This window comes from Oreochromis niloticus, linkage group LG4 (assembly GCF_001858045.2).
Source record: "Oreochromis niloticus isolate F11D_XX linkage group LG4, O_niloticus_UMD_NMBU, whole genome shotgun sequence".
Classification (NCBI taxonomy): domain Eukaryota; kingdom Metazoa; phylum Chordata; class Actinopteri; order Cichliformes; family Cichlidae; genus Oreochromis; species Oreochromis niloticus.
The window spans coordinates 3,156,977-3,173,473 of record NC_031969.2 but is presented as its reverse complement, the minus strand read 5'-3'; the positions used below and the strand labels follow the sequence as shown (position 1 = coordinate 3,173,473).

Sequence of the window (16,497 nt, the reverse complement as noted above, 5' to 3'; positions counted from 1 at the left end):
AGAAGTGTCTGAAGTTGTTCTTTCTCTTCTCTCACTTGCAGCACGTAATAGTCCCATATGTGTTTTCTCCTGGTTTAGAAAAGGGAAACAGAACACATGACAAACTACCTCCAGTCTTCTCAGCGGACATTACACATGCTCTATTCTAGCAAGCTGGCAGAGTGAAAGTCTGCTTAATGTTAGATTTGACATTAGCATTCTTACACGCAGCCTTGCTGGTTAGTCTGAAGCAGTTCAGTGCTGCAGTGCATGTCCTTCTGTGGTCCCAGTAATAATTTTGCTTGCCTTCTGACTTTGCTTTCATGGGCTTTAGACAAAAATCTTGGTATTACTCCAGAAGGTGGTAATACATTGGAAGATGTTTGCTATGTATTTTAAATGTATTAGGGACCTCATTTCTCTATCATAAACACCTTTTTTACATGAACTGTAGGTAAGAATGTTTCCACATGTTACACAGAAATGTGATTTAAAGATAAAGTGTATGTAAATTTAGAAGCACTAACAGAACAGTTAAAATCATATCACAGTCAACACAGCTGTCCAAATATAGTTCAATGATTAAAAACTTTATGGTTGGTGTAGCTCATGAGGTCTAACAGCTGGAAAGTTGGTGATCCAGTTCTGGGCTCCTTCAGTCTTCAGTCTTTTGGCAGGTTACTGAACCCCAGTATCTCGGGGGTTGGTGCACAAGACTGTGTGGTCCTAGTGCCAGCCTGAAGCCCAGATAAATTAGGAGTGTTGCATGAGGAAATGCATCTGGTATAAAACCTTGACCAAATCAAACATACAGATCATAAAGAATGAATATTATATACCAGATCAGTTCCGGCATGGGTTAACAGCATCTGGCTCCAGTACTGTTGGCTGTCCAGTTTGTAACTGAAAGAGGAGAAGGGCAAGGTGTGTTAGCAATAGAGAGTGGGAGCAAAAGTGGGTGGTGAGAGTAGGGGCTTTAAATGCAGAGACTATGACTGGCAAAGAGGGAGAGCTGACTGATATGATAGAGAGAATGTAGATATACTGCGTGTGCAGGAGACCAGGAGGAAAGGAAACACAGGAGAATTGGCGGTGGATTCAAGATGTTTTTTCATAGTCTACATAGGAAGATACATGGAGGAGGGGTAATTTTGAAGGAAGAATATGTGAATATTATTGTAGAAGTGAATAGAGTGTCAGACAGGATCATGAGTTTAAAGTTGGAAATTGAAGGAATCATGTTGAATGCTGTCAGTATGTATGCTCCATAGGTTGGATGTCAGTTAGAAGAGAAAAAGGAATTCTGGAGTAACCTGGATGAAGTGATAGACAGAAGTAATGAGGAGGTGTCGAGTAGGTATGGTGTTAAACAGAAAATGACAAATTATAACAGATTTAGCAAAAAGGATGGAAATGGCTGTGGTGAACACAGACGGGTGAACATAGTGTAACGTATAAGAGTGGAGGATGGTGCACACAGTTGGACTACATCTTATGTATTAGATCCAAGCTGAAAGAGATAGAAGAACTGCAAGGTGGTTGCAGAGAAGAATGCAGTCAGGCAGCATTGTAGTCTGTAACATGATTTTGGACATCAAGAAAAAGATTGAATGAAGGCAGAGGCAAGTATTAAATGTGGAAGTTTAAGAAGGAAAATGTTGCTTGGTGTTTGGATAAAGGAAGAAGGACAAGGAGACCTGGTGGTCAAATGAGAAAGCACAGGAAAGTATTTAAAGGAAGAGGTTAGCAAAGAAAAAGTGGGATACTTATGGAGACAAAGAAAGTAGACAGTAGTACTGGGAGATTCAGCATAAGGCAAAGAGAGACGTGGCTAAAGCAGTGAGTGATATGTGACGTTGGACACTAATGAAGGAGAAAAGAGTCGTTGAAACAGCATAAGGAAGTCAGGTGTGGCAGAGAAGTATGTGAGGCTGGCACAGGACATGTCTGAGGACAGTGAGACTATAGTAAGATGTGCAGTAGGAATAACAGATGAATATAATGTGTGCAAGGTGTAAAAGTGAACATACAAGAAGGTAAAGCAGTTTAAATACCTGAGGTCAACCATAAAGCAACGGATACTGCACAAAAGAGATAAAGAAGACATTGCAGAGAGCGTGAAGTGGGGAGTGACGAGTGTCAGGTGTGATTTGTGACAGAAGGATAGCAGCAAGAATGACAGGGAAGGTTTATGAGACAATAGCAAGACCTGCTATGTTTGGAGATAGTGGTACTGACAAAAAAGATTTGAGTGGGTAAATGCTAGGTTTGTTTAACACTAATACTTGATCAGTACTTGGTATTGGAAGAAACCCCAAACCAACGCATCTGCATCATATTGGAAATGAAAGAATTACTGTATGATGGGTCCATCCATAGTTGTGAGTAAGGTATTGCCTCTCGGGAGGATTCCCTGTACTATGAAAAAACGAGGTAAACTGTAAAAATATTAATATTTAAAAATAAGTTAGCTGCAAACACTTCTGATTTTGGCTTGAAGATGAAGCTTACTTGGTTATGATGAATTAGCAAACAATAGTATTGTCCATCTTTCAGTTCAAAGTATCAAATAATGTTTTCTCTCAGCCTTTTCAGAGAACTGAGAGGTTACTTTAGATCATTGTTTGTATGTGTTTCTAGATTGCTTCTGTCACGGCAGTGTCATGGGCAAATTGTACTAAAAGTGCTGACCACATAACTACTATAACAGTGGTCATGTGGTCTGCACTTTTGTCTCACAGCAAAAATTAAAATTACTGAGTGGAGTTTTCATATTCTCGCCAGGCCTACATCAGTTTCCTCTGGGTACTCTGGCTTCACAGGCACTTAAAGTGCATATAATACAGCATTCTTTGGTTAAATGGGACTTAGTTAAAAACACTCTATAATGAAATACTCTCACATTTATATAACATTATTTTTAATCCTTGTTGACCATTTAGTCACACACATGTTTTTCTAAGAAGTGCTAGTGTTCAGTATGGACTTACAATACAGACATTTGTTTCATGATTATGAGCCTTTTCGTGTTTAGTTCAATAAAATACAATTGTTTTTGCAAATTTTTCTTGCAGTTCAGTTGATGAATCGAAGGACAGAAGCAGCTGCTGACATTATGTGTGGTTGTTGAAGTCTGGTAGATGTACCCAGGCAGTCATCAACCCCTGCTTGATCCCTGCTTTCCACACAGAACTGGTCCTCCAAATTACATTAACCAAGCAAAGCCAACTCTGTATGCCCCAGTGCTTGGCCAGTGTGTGTCTCTGTGTATTTATAACACTAAGAGAGTTAGCATCTTTGAGTGTGTGTGTGTGTGTGTGTGTGTGTGTGAGAGGGAGAGAGAGTGAGACAGAGAGAGAAGAGGAAGGGTTAGGGAGACAGGCAGCATGGCGCCGTCACTGCACCAACCCTCCTGCTCCCACTCAGCCAAGCCACTCTGCATGTGTTCTCTAATTCAATAAGGACAGCACACTGGGAAGTGTGTGCAGTTGTGTGTGTGTGTTTGTGTATTTTATACAGGGTCAAAGAGCCATTTAATCTGCTCCAAAACAAGTCAAGAAGAAAAAATTTGACCAAATAGAATTTTTTGAGCAAGTTTACGGCACAAAAAATGTAGTTTATTTTAAACACGTAGAAAAATAACTTAGTTGTATTTTATTTGACCCAAATTTGTGGTAATTATGATTTTTTGTCTTTAAAACTAAAAAAATGGAAAAAAATCTAAATCTAATAATCACTTTTCTTATTTCTAAAAAATTTTTTCTACATCTAAATCTGTCCAATTTCTGTATGAAGTCATACTTCTAGCACATTGGTAGGTAAAAAATAACATGCCTTTGTTTAAAAAGTGAAACTGTAATTCATTTCTAAATTTTTTTAGTTAATTATCTGTTTATTATTTGTGTGCTGTTAGTGTTATCATCAAGTTATTGTTATACCAACATTCTGCCCATACAGACTTATATGCATAAGCAAAATTATTAATATTTATACTTGTAATTATTTCTAATTATAAAATCATAATTTACATATAATTATGATTCTTATCTTATATATTCATAATGAACATTAACTATATCTGAAGTGTAATTAATTCTTTATTTATATTTTAAAATAACCCATTTATTTAATTCTGATCATAACAAGTAGCCATAATCTGCAATTCCTTTAATTATTTATATTATTTATTAATATATAATATTTGTATTATTTATTTAGAATTGAGAATGCCATTTATAATGTAAAACATGATCAGTCTGTGTACAGGTGGATGTCAGCAGACATAACACGAGCAGTGTTTCAGTCACAGTACAGCTCTGTAACCACGACTAAAGCATGTGTATCTGTGTTTACCACCTTAAGACATATGATGCATGCTCATTGTAATAGCATACTTCTGTTACAAACATAATATGCCCTTTGAATAAGTTTATTACACACACACACACACACACACACACACACACACACACACACACACACACACACACACACACACACAGTGAAACAATCAAAACACAGTGAGAGATTTACTGATGTTAAATATGTGACAAGCTTAATAACAAAATCTCTCCTCTCCCCCTCCCTCCTCTCTCGCTTCGATTCTTTGTCTATCAGAGGGCGATCAAGGTCCACCCTCTTCTTGCTCGACCATTCTCTCTTCACCACCATTGGTAAAGCAGCCCTTTTCCTGGAACATGATTGGTTGACTGAATTTCTCACTCTTTCTCTCACTCTCTCACTTTAACTCCACCTCCCGTCTTTCTTCTCTATTTTTATCCACCCCTTTTCCCTTCCTCTCTCTTTCTCTCTGTACGTCTGTCCAATCATTGTCTCGACTATCAATCAGCTCTGACAGAAAGTGAGGATCACATGAAAAGAAGAAAGGGTGGGGGAAGAGGGGGAAACAGAGCATAAGGAGCTGTTAACCCCACCCCACCCCACCCCACCAGCCCTCTCTCTCTCTCTGTTTTTCTTTGTGTTTTGCTTTTTCTCTGTTCTGAGGCAAAGTGGAATGAAAGCAGGGTGGGCATTAATCAAAGTAACCCTTTGGAACAGCCTCACACTAACGCAGAGACACACACGCACACCTACACACACACTTAAACGCACAGGTCCATGCACATGGGGACATAAGCACAGTCCTACGAATAACAATGACCACAAGTGCACGTGCACACAGAAACACACACATACACATTACAGACCCTAAGTTTCCCTCTTCAAGAACAGATGCTCTCTCTCTCTCTCTCTGTGATCTCAGCTGGTGGTAGAAGTGTATTCAATTCCCTGTAGAAGAGGAGAGCAGCTGGCACAGCTCTGTGTGTGTGTGTGTCTGTGTGTGTCAGGGGACATAGGGCCAGTAGGGTCTGGTCTGGCTAGGTACCACCTGACACACACACACACACACACACACACACAACAAATAGATGAATGTGACACTAAAATGATGCGTGGAGCCGTGAAAGTAATGCACTGTGGTCATCATGCACCCCCTCTAGCTCCAGTATTGTGGGAAGCTGGTGACATACTAAGAGTAGACGGAGAGTAGGGAAAAAAAAGGGTCAGAGAAAGAGAAGCGGTGTGAAATAACACACTCAGACAGAATGGACATATTCATGTGTTTTACTCACTAAAGTGGGCTTCTACAGTTGACGTTACATCGGTTAATTATGGAGCAGAGGAGATGAATATACCACTTGGTCAGCAGACAGTAATTTGTATCTCTGTGTTAAAAGTCCAGTGTTTAACTAATCAAAATCTACTAAGACCTCCAGTACTTCTTGTTTTTCCTTTCAATGCTTCAATTGCTTGTATTGACTGGGAAAGCAGTGACAAAAGTCTTAGTCACTGCTTTCTTTGTAAAAAAAAAAAATTATAACAGGAAATCTAGGACATTAATACATGTGTATTTACAGCTAACCATATCACTAATTTGGTCCACAATTACAACTGGTCAGTTCGATGAAAGAGACTGTCCTTGGACTATTCTGCCAAACCCTTTCGCAGCCCATCTTCATTTAGTCCAGAACGCAGCATTTACTCTACTAAATATACTAGCAGTGCTCACTATGACTCCTATTCTTGCTTTCTTTTTCTGTGTATGCTGGAATATTTACATCTTATTAAATAATTAGCTATGCAGTAAAAAGTGCAGTACAAATAAAATTATTTGTATGAAGTCACTAGCCTACGGGTGGTTTTTGCCAGGCCTGAGTCATTTATTTTTTCAAATTCCTCATTCAATATTTACAAAATTCCATCACAGACACAAATTTTGGTGAAGTTATGTATGGTCGACATACGTTGAACATGACATGTGAAACAAGCAAAAATGGAGAATGTCCTATTCATGGGGACATAAAATGAACATAATATACTGTATATAAAAAGGGGTTTCATAAAAATGTGTGACAAAATTTCAGATTGTTCAGGTTGGCTAACTATATTTAATGGTGTTTTTTTAAACCTTCTTTAGTATTTTCATTACATAAGTTCAGTCAACCTAAGTTCTCAGATTGGTTCAGGCTGAATTTTGAAGCTTACTCCCACTCTCTCCCCTGGGTGGACTGATCAAAATACAGATAATATATATATCAACATTGTTATTGCACTGGATCGACATTAGTGTGAATTTACACTCAGTTTCTCTCCCCTGTGTTCCTGCTCCCATCAAAAATTACATGTCTATGCAAACACTATTCCCCTCACATCGTCTAAACTCTTGGCTCCTCCCCCTTCTCTGCTTGGTGTTTTGTTTCACCATCACTTATATTGGCTGCAGTGAGTGAGAGCATATCAGCCAAGAGAAAGAGGAGGATCCCATGGAGATATTTTATGGCAAACCAGAATGGAAATTCTCTATTATGGCAACACTACCAATTTATACAAACACATGAAATATGGTGAAAAACAAAAGTACGCAGCAAAAGAAACAAAGAAAAGAGGATGGAAATCCTTCAGGCAGACCCAGACCCCAGTCTCAGAGACCAAGGTCACTGTCAGAGTCATTTCAGAGATGTAAAGAATATCCAGGTTTCTTATATAGTGCTGAAAGTTATGCTTCAGTCAAGACTCATGTCATGAGCCTTAGTTAATGTTCATTTTCAAAGTGTTAGCAGACTAGTTACCTGTAGACTTATATTCAGATACTGTTTTAAATAATAAATATTTAACCCATTGATTCATATCTATTTCTTCACCAAAACCAAAGTATCCAGTATACAAATGGATACAAATGAGCAGTTGAGTAGTTTAACATGTGAAAGTTATGGAGCCAGTCTGAAGTGTCCATTAGAAGAACATCTACTTTAGCATAATTTTTTTTTTACTGAAATTTGCCGTCTTTGTACTGTATATCACATTTACTGTATATGTACGACGCAGTTTCAGAGTGGCCATGGGGAAAATTCATTAACATTAACAAACATCAGCAGTACAATCTTTTTTTTAAATAAGGCTACATGTGACACCACAGTTTATGAATGACTACAGTTCGGTTGAACTTCACTACCTGAAGGGATTCCCTTTTCCAAAAGGAACATTAATTACTGCAACTGATGAGAGACAATGAAAAGTAGGTGATTAATGAATCTGACAGTGTCCACTCATTATAAATCAAAATGTCCACTTAAGTCAAATAGGTATTTCACTTAAAATATCTCAACATTACACAGTATATGTGTCAAAAGTCATTTATAGCTGTATGCTAAGAAGAGGTTGGGTGCTGCCTCACTGTTCAGCACCACATCTCTACCAAAACAAGCTGCCAGTCAGAATGTGTTGAAGCCAGAGACAATGTGGACTGGACAGATAATCACTGATAGCACCTATGCACGGATGACATGTTACCTCAGGGTTGGGTTTATTCTTGATCTCTTTTGGCATATTTCCACACACCAAACCCCAGTTGAAGGGGCTACTGATGAAAAGAATAGAAATGAAATTTATGGGATCCAAATCAGGTTGTAGAATTTAAGGTGATAGCAACTGCTGATAAACACACACGGACACACATGCTCTCACACTTTCTCACACAAACCTATCAGTTCTGATAGTGACACGTTAATGGATTAGCTTCATGTTATGGTGACAATGATAGGGTGGCGTGGGTGTGTGAGTGTGATAAGCAGATTCAATGGACGTATTGATTCTGTACTACTATGCAACATCCTTTTGAGCATGTGTGCCCATTGCTTTGTTTTAGAAAAGAGCACCATGGCTTCTTAAAGCTCTACTCTTTAAACCTCTAGCTTCAGTGAACTATTTTATAGTAACAATGTATTAAATGAAGTTGTGTCACTGACATGTTCTAAAATGACACCTTTACAGCTACATTTAGCTGTCTGTCCCAGAGACAGTATAAAATATAGAAAAAACATCCAGGTCTGAAAAGTAAAGTGTCTTAAACCTGCAATTTTTTTAATGGCCATCAAAAGGTTATAACTGTGGGTGTGGCTATTAAAGACATCTGGTCCTATAAGTCTATGGGCAGCAGCTCTCTGACTTGAGCTCTATAAACACTTCTATGTTCAGTTACTCATTTAAGGTCATATTGAATAAAGAATTAAGGCTATTTTATAAATCTTGGTCATAATATTTTAAATGAAATATTATCAGCTATATGCTTAATGCCTAATGGCTTGCCTAAGCAATAGTCTGCTAATACTTTTACTAGTATTAGCAGACTAATAAGCAGAAATGTGTGTTATGTGATGGTGAGTCCAAAACTGTGAGTGGCATCATGGTGGATAAAAAAAATCCATCTTTTATACATAATTTTGATTCCAACCAGAAATTTACTATTTGTTCGTTTAAACACATTCCAGCTACGTCCTCTACAACTCAGACTTGTTAGGCTTTTGATCACATCAAAGGTTAAAAGATGATAGTGTTTTGTTTTCTTCTATTCATCTGATCCCCTCTCCCAGGCTCCCCATTGCCCCCTTTTTCTCTGAATACTTTGCTACCCCATACATTATACTTTGCATTTTGAAAGATTCAGACCCTTTCTAATGTTCTAATATTGGTGCTGTTTAGATTTGTTTAATCCTTTTTTCTTCCAAATACAATCTGAATAGTCCGATCCTTCACTTTATTTTTTGGCAGTAATGACAGACTAAGGGCATCTTTTTTTTCTTCTGATTTTTTCCTTTTTTCTGCTTAAAATAAAAAGTTATTTGCAGGTCCATCTGCGTGATTCCTTTTTAGTAGCAATTATAACATTGTTTAAAAAGCCGTCACTTGACCGAGTTGTCTTAGCCAATATACAACTACTCTTTTTCAAAGAGTAGTTGTAAAAGAGCTAACTAATCATCTGCAGAGGAATGTTTTATGGTTTTCAGACAGATTTCAGAGCTCATCACAGCACAGAAACAGCTTTAGTGAAGATAGAACTGATCTTCTTATGGCCTCTAACAGTGGACTCCTCTCTGTGCTTGTCTTACTAGACCTCAGTGAAACGTTCGCTACTGTTGACCACAATATTTTATTACAGAGATCAGAACATGCCATAGGCATTAAAGGTACTGCACTGCAGTCGTTTGAATCAGATCTATCTACCAGACGTTTTTTTTTCTTGGATACGAGGAGTCTTCTTCAAACATTATGGAATTTGTCAGGGTTCTGTGCTGCGATCATTTCTATTTATATCATACATGCTTCCCTTAGGCATTATTACCCAGCTTTATTTATCCATGAGGCCAGATGACATACACCAATTAGTTATATTGCAGGAACATCTTAAAGGCATAAAGGGCTGAATGACCTCTAATTTCCTGCTTCTAAATTCAGATAAAACTGAGGTTATTGTACTCTGCCCTACCAAATCGTAGAAACATGGTATAATCACCTTGGCATTGGTAACATTATGAGGAATCTTTGTTTTAGCCGAATATGTCCTTCAGTGCACATATTAAACAAATTTGTAGGACTGCCTTCTTCCATTTGTGCAACATCTCTAAAATTAGAAACGTCCTGTCTCAGTGTGACGCTGAAAAATTAGTTCATGCATTTATTACTTCTAGGCTGGACTACTGTAATTAATTGTTATTAGGATGTCCTAAAAAACCCTGACAAGCTTTCAGTTGATCCAAAATGCTGAAAGGGACCAGAAAGAAAGAACATATTTTCAAACCCTCCCTTAGATCTGATGGAGATTAAAAGAGAGTTTTCTGCACTGTTGCCGAATACTTGCTCCTGGCTGGTTATCTGATTGTTGGGGTTTTCTCTCTATAATGGTAGATAGAATAGTTGCCTCAAAGTGCTTTATATTGTAAAGCACCTTGAGGCAACTGTTCTTATGATCTGACACTATATAAATAAAACTGAATTGAACTAAACTGAAAGGAAGGGAACTAATTGTTTTATTTCCCTTCTGAACAAAGCACTTCATTCCCAGCAGTTTGGCTGGTAGGAAAACTGTTGGTGGTTCTATACTTCCCCCATTTCAAAAATTATAGATTTTCACTGCTTCAGAATATTCATCTAGCCTTTCCTAGATCTATGGCTCGACACTGTCACAACATCATCCTTTCCTCAGGGGACAGGAAATTCTTTCGATCCATTCATTAGATTTTCCTTCTGACAGTTGATTGTTATTTTATATAAACGCCCAATAGACTCAAGTGAAGTGTCTCAAAGGCTGAGATCTATCTAATAAACTAAAAGACATTTTTTCCTTGTAAAGGGGGAGTCTTCGTCAAACACTAAGGTTCCTCAGGGTTCTGTGCTGCAACTATTTCTATTTCTATTATACTATTTATACATACTTCCCCTAGGCAGTATGTGCATGGGAGAATTCAGCTTCTTCTTTAAAAAAAAATCTTACAAATATTATTAAACATTAAAAATAATTCCTTTGCTATTGTGAGTAGGTTAAAAAAAAGGATTGAATCCTTATTAAGATGTGTTGGAACATAGCAAATATGAAAAGCTTTGAAGTTTAAAGACGCTATTCATATTTATTATATCTTTGCACCCCTTGAGTTAACTCAGCCCCAGGTAAAAAATCACCTGTTTTTCTATAGTAGGCACAATAAACACAAACTAATACACAGTCTAAGACAATATATTCTAGAACACATGCAAACAAAGAGGGAGTACAGTCATTTCTGTATGTATTCACACTCACGTGCAAAATGATCGTACACACAGACAGAAGGTCGCCAGTTTAATTAGCTGTTAATTCCCAGAATGCAGCCCAGTTTGGAAGCAGAGAGAGCAGGCTGCTTCTTTCCTCTCTCAGCAGTATATGTTTGCTCTGCTATCTGATTTCATGAAGTTAAGGTTGATGGTGACATGAAGCTGCAATTTGCCCACAATTTATGGAGTGAACTGGAATGGAGAGTATACAGTATTTCACAACTGGCTGAAACTACAGTCGTAACTAAAACGGTGCTGCTGAACTTGACTGGAGAAATGACTCTTCAGCTCAATATGAATTGTGCCATTTTTTAATGTATTAAGCTGCCAGTTTCCTGAATTGGATCTAACCTTACCTAAAAAAAGGAAAAAATGTTTTATTACTTGTTATTATTATTACTTGTAGCAGGTGAAATGATGTTAGTGTTGCAAAGTGGAGTTAAACTTAGACCAGCTTTGAGACAATTGATATATCAATACAGAATACAGAAACTGAGTCAGCCACAGAGAGTATAAAAGAAAGACATAGCTACCACGGTCATCTGTTGGTTTCTAAAGTTCTCTTTTCAAACCTCAAAATTAGCATCAGTTTTATCACTATATCCTGTGGGTGCGGGGGGCTATATAGCTAGCTATAATTCAGCTATGCAACATGTACTTTGACTTGGAAACTTTGTCATGTAAAAGACAGCTTTGCCATTATAGTGACATTTGCTTTATACTCAGTCATACAGCATGCTAGTCCCTCTGTTTTGTATACCATATATGACATACAATACATACAATAGAACAACATAATAAAACAGGACAGTCATATTTCATCACTGTTTTTGCTGATGCTAGCTTGTCCTTGCACCCGGCTAATGCTTCACCTATACAGAAACAGAATACCTCTTCACCTAACAGCGTTGGGTAATTATTACCAATGGTTTTATGAGAGAACATTTTTAAATGTAGAACTTCTATATTTGTATCAAGACTGAGCACCATACTGTGCCTGGTCAAACCATCCACATGTGAAAATATCTAGATGGGCAAAAACCACTATGCACTATCTTTTCCAAAATGATGAAAAACAATATTTTACTCAAATGTTTCCTGACATAAATGAGATTTAACAAAATAACTGTACACATGTAAACAAATGCATGTTGTTGTAAATATTCGAAATGTACTGTAAGGAAAAACAATTTATCTGCAATTTATGTAATTTACTTACTTATTTATAAATTAAAGGAAAAATGTGAAATTTTGACAGTGTCCTGATTCACTGATTTTTATAAAATCAGGTAGGTCATCTGGGCTATACTACAGATTGGACTGAATTTAGAAAGACAGCACATTGTTTTTACCTACATAAAACATAAGCAATTATCAAGCATAAAGACATTCAGGAAACAAGATACACACATACATACATTCACACACTGACGTTTAATAACGGTGTCAACAGAAGCCGTGGTGATAGTGATGGATGGGGGTGGGACCTACAAAGGCCAATTGAATAACCTCTAAACCAATGAGAAGAAAGCTGAATGACCTTTGGACCAATCACAGCACTTCCAGATCAAAGGTGATCTGAGGGTAAGCGCTGAGACAATCTGTCCATCTGGGAATGAATAGATGGAGGAGAAATTGGAGGCACGCAAGAAAGAAGGAAAAAAATCCTCCTCCTCTTTTTAAATTAGTAATGTAGCAGTAAATAATGTGTACCAGTTGTGGTTATCTTTGTCATAATTTATACATTTGTTCCAAAGACCTCCACCATTTATACTATGTTACATAGAATGCATATAATATGTAACTGTTTATATATAAATATTAAAAAAAACATTCATGTATCAGAAAGAAGTAACTTCACATGAGAGATAATGGCCACATTGATGCAATCCAATGAAGACTAGCGACCATGTGACATATAAGTGTATGTACTTCTTAAAGCGAAGAAGAGAGTAACAAGAGAATAAATAAAATGTAAATCATGAGCAGAGCGCACATACCATATTCACAGGGTATCTATGAGTCATTAATTCAATTCAATTAAGTTTTATTTATATAGTATCAAATCACAACAACAGCTACCTGAAGGTGCTTTATATTGTAAGGAAAATACCTTACAACAGGCTCAGGGAGGGGTAGCAATATGCTGTTTGTGGGGTGAGGACAAGTGTCATCTGGAATGATCTTGAAAGATATTTTTGAAGACCGTATTTTAGCTGGCATTGCAACTGGTATGAATACATATTGATTTTTAGATTTCTATTTTCAAGTTTAACTTTGTATGGATAAAAGAGGGGCAGAACTGGCATCTGTTGTTAACTACAAAATGCTAAGAATATAGTGACTTTCTTTAACTATCATTCAATGAGTTCTGTCAAATGCCCTTGGTAAGTTTTTCAAACATTATGCAAGGCATTTAACAAAACTGTGTGGAAGTCAACAAACAGAAACTGTGTGAGTTTGTGTGTGTGAGTGTTGAAGGGGTGCACTTCACCATTACAGCCATGTGTTAAACATTACAACCAATCAGAGGGTGTAACACACAAATGCACAAACACTCATACGGATCGAGTGGGTAAATCAAGGTATGTGGACTGCAACACAGTCAAATTGATGGATACGAAATAACACAAACACACACAGTTCGTTTTATTTACAGCTACTGTCAGGTGACTGAGATTGATTATAAATGAACACTGGCTCATGATTAGCTTGAACACGATGGTGCATATTTGTGTGTGTCTCTATGTGGGTGTGTATGCCACGTATACTTCTGTGTTGTAGGTTGATTGGCTTCACATTTATGAAGAGAATAATGACTTGCAGTGGTGTGTGTGTGTGTGTGTGTGTGTGTGTGTGTGTGTGTGTGTGTGTGTGTGTGTGTGTGCAAGTGTGTAAAACTGCATGAGATGAGATGCAGACCTCAGCCATTAACAAGTGGTTGTAATTAGCTGTATTACCCACATAAATTACACACGCACACAGACGCGCGCACACACACACACACACACACACACACACACACACACACTATCATCATCATCATCATCATGTGGGCATGCTCAGATTTCTGTTTATGTTTCTGTATAGTTTATAATATTCTTACATGTCAAATGTTTTCAAATGTTTTTAATTGTACTTTGTTTAGAAAAGTACTATGTAAATAAAGTTATTATTTTATCTTGATTGTACATCATCATCCTCTTCATCCTTTTGTTATGTCAAGATTACATGTTAAATTCTGAACAGCCATACGAGTGGATACTGCACAGAGCCCTCATCCTCTCAGGCCTCTGGTAGAAGAGATGAGTTTGGAGAAGAAGACATACACACCAACCCTCAGGATTGTATATACTTGATTTCCCTCCTCCAACCACCAGTCAAGGTGGCTGGAGGAGAGCAAAAGACAAATTTGAAAAGTTAGACAACCCAATATTATTCTTGCTTGTGAACACAAACAGCTGTGGACATGACAGCATATCAGCGCTAGATTATTTTTCCTTATTCAGCTGGGATCAGTTTGCCCTCCTGAGTAGAAGTATTTATGATGTGGTGTATTTTCAATCAAGTGTACTTTTTATAATTACCCCCTGGAAAATTCATGTAAAATGTTTTCTTCCACGAGTTGTTTAAGAAAGAGTTTCCACCCCTGTCAGACAAAAATCAATACTTAACCTGAGCTTCCCCAGTTAACAGTGTGGCACAGTGAGATAATGACACGCACTGATTTTGTTTTAACTGAATGACACGCCAAAAAAAGACTTTTGCAAAAAGTTAGCAGTCATGTAAGTTCTGTCAAGTCAGACATTCAACTATTGTTACAACAGCTTTTATCATTCCAGTTTATGGAACAGTTTCCAACCCTGTTCTTAACCGTTGTTGTTGTTGTTGTTGTTTGGAGTGTCTTCTGTAGTGTGTCTCCTCTATTACCCACATCTGCCAATGTCCAAACAGAGAAGGAGGGAATTCAGTTACATTTATTGAGCTCATCAGCAAAGTCAGGGAGTGTGAGATTTAATAAAGCTGTGAACTAACTTGTTCTACAGCATCACTGACTGCAAGCTCTAACTTGTAAATGATGCAGTGAATGATGGCAAGGTTAGGGTTGATCTCTCAGTAAGCACTGTTCCTGTCTCTCCAACCCATTACAGCAGCTGCACCATCAGGATTTCTTGGGAAATCCCCCAGGAAATCCCCTCCCCCATTCCCCACAACAAATCATACCCCAAAGTGTGCTGATACCTCTTCAACACAGTAGTTAGATAGTTCAGATAAAAAGTCATTGCAATGTTCTGTTGATAGCTTTTAATTAATTTTGTGTGCTTTTAACACATAATTAGGTACAGCAGTACACATTAAATGTGTACTACTGTTTAATACCAAAAGTACCAGATTAATTCTAACTTCACCTTAAAAGTGATTTGACAGAGAAATGTAGTTATCTTCAGAGTTCTCAGTCCCAATACACACACACACACACACACACACACACACACACACACCAAACTTCACTGTGAGGTAGCACAGCTCCCACACACGCTCCAACACCAAGCTGCCATCACATGTCAGTCAAAGTCTGCCATGACCAATCAGAAAGGCCTGTCACTTCCCTTTTGTCCCGGATACCCTATGGTTATTGTTTAGACAAGCAGAACAGACAACCATTCACACAACTGTGTGTGTGTGTGTGTGTATGTGTGAAAATACGAGTGTGAATGCCACTGTGACAATCATTGAGAAGCTCTGGCAACCACTGGATCAAAGCAGACTGAGGCGCCATGTAGCAATGTCATGGTAACAACATCACAAGACTTTTTTACTACTTTTCCATAAAACACTCTTCTCTACACATACAGACACATTGAAATGCTTGTCAAAGGTTATATATGATATTAAGTTATACTCACAATTATACTTTGTACAGTTCACAGTCTTGCAGTTGATGACGTACCAGACCTCTCTTAAGCAGCACACCAAAATGAAGGCCAAAATTTCAAACCAAACCTCTGGTCACTTCTATGCAATAATTTCTTTTGTCATCTGACATAAGATTCATTTTCTTTTTTACAGTAAACTCTGCATTTTCACACAGTGGAACAAACATTCTTGCTACCTCTGGTTTAAATTCAGCAGTCATTTGAATGGAGCCAAATATTTTCAAGATAAAGGGAGGTTTGGTTTCCAAGTGTTTCTTCAGCTTCCATGGCAACATGATAAAATTAACCAACCTCTCCCAATGAATGACAAACTTGAGGTGATAGCTGTTGACTTTCTGGGTCCTGCTGAAGCCTTGACAGGTAGCTTTCACCATCGTTTCTCCAGACAGATCTCTTTTCTTTTTTCTTTTAGTGAGTTCTGGCATTTCTCCACACAAGG

At 37.7% G+C, this 16,497-nt stretch overlaps 1 long non-coding RNA gene across 1 annotated transcript; it reads right to left on the bottom strand.

The window, feature by feature from the left end:
- Positions 1 to 507: 507 nt before the first annotated feature.
- On the bottom strand, positions 508 to 16,241 carry LOC102076995 (uncharacterized). Its single transcript, XR_269134.3, has 3 exons — positions 16,029 to 16,241; positions 819 to 882; positions 508 to 716 (listed from the first exon to the last, which is right to left on the bottom strand). It is a non-coding gene; the product is annotated as an uncharacterized LOC102076995 (long non-coding RNA).
- Between the last annotated feature and the right edge of the window lie 256 nt (positions 16,242 to 16,497).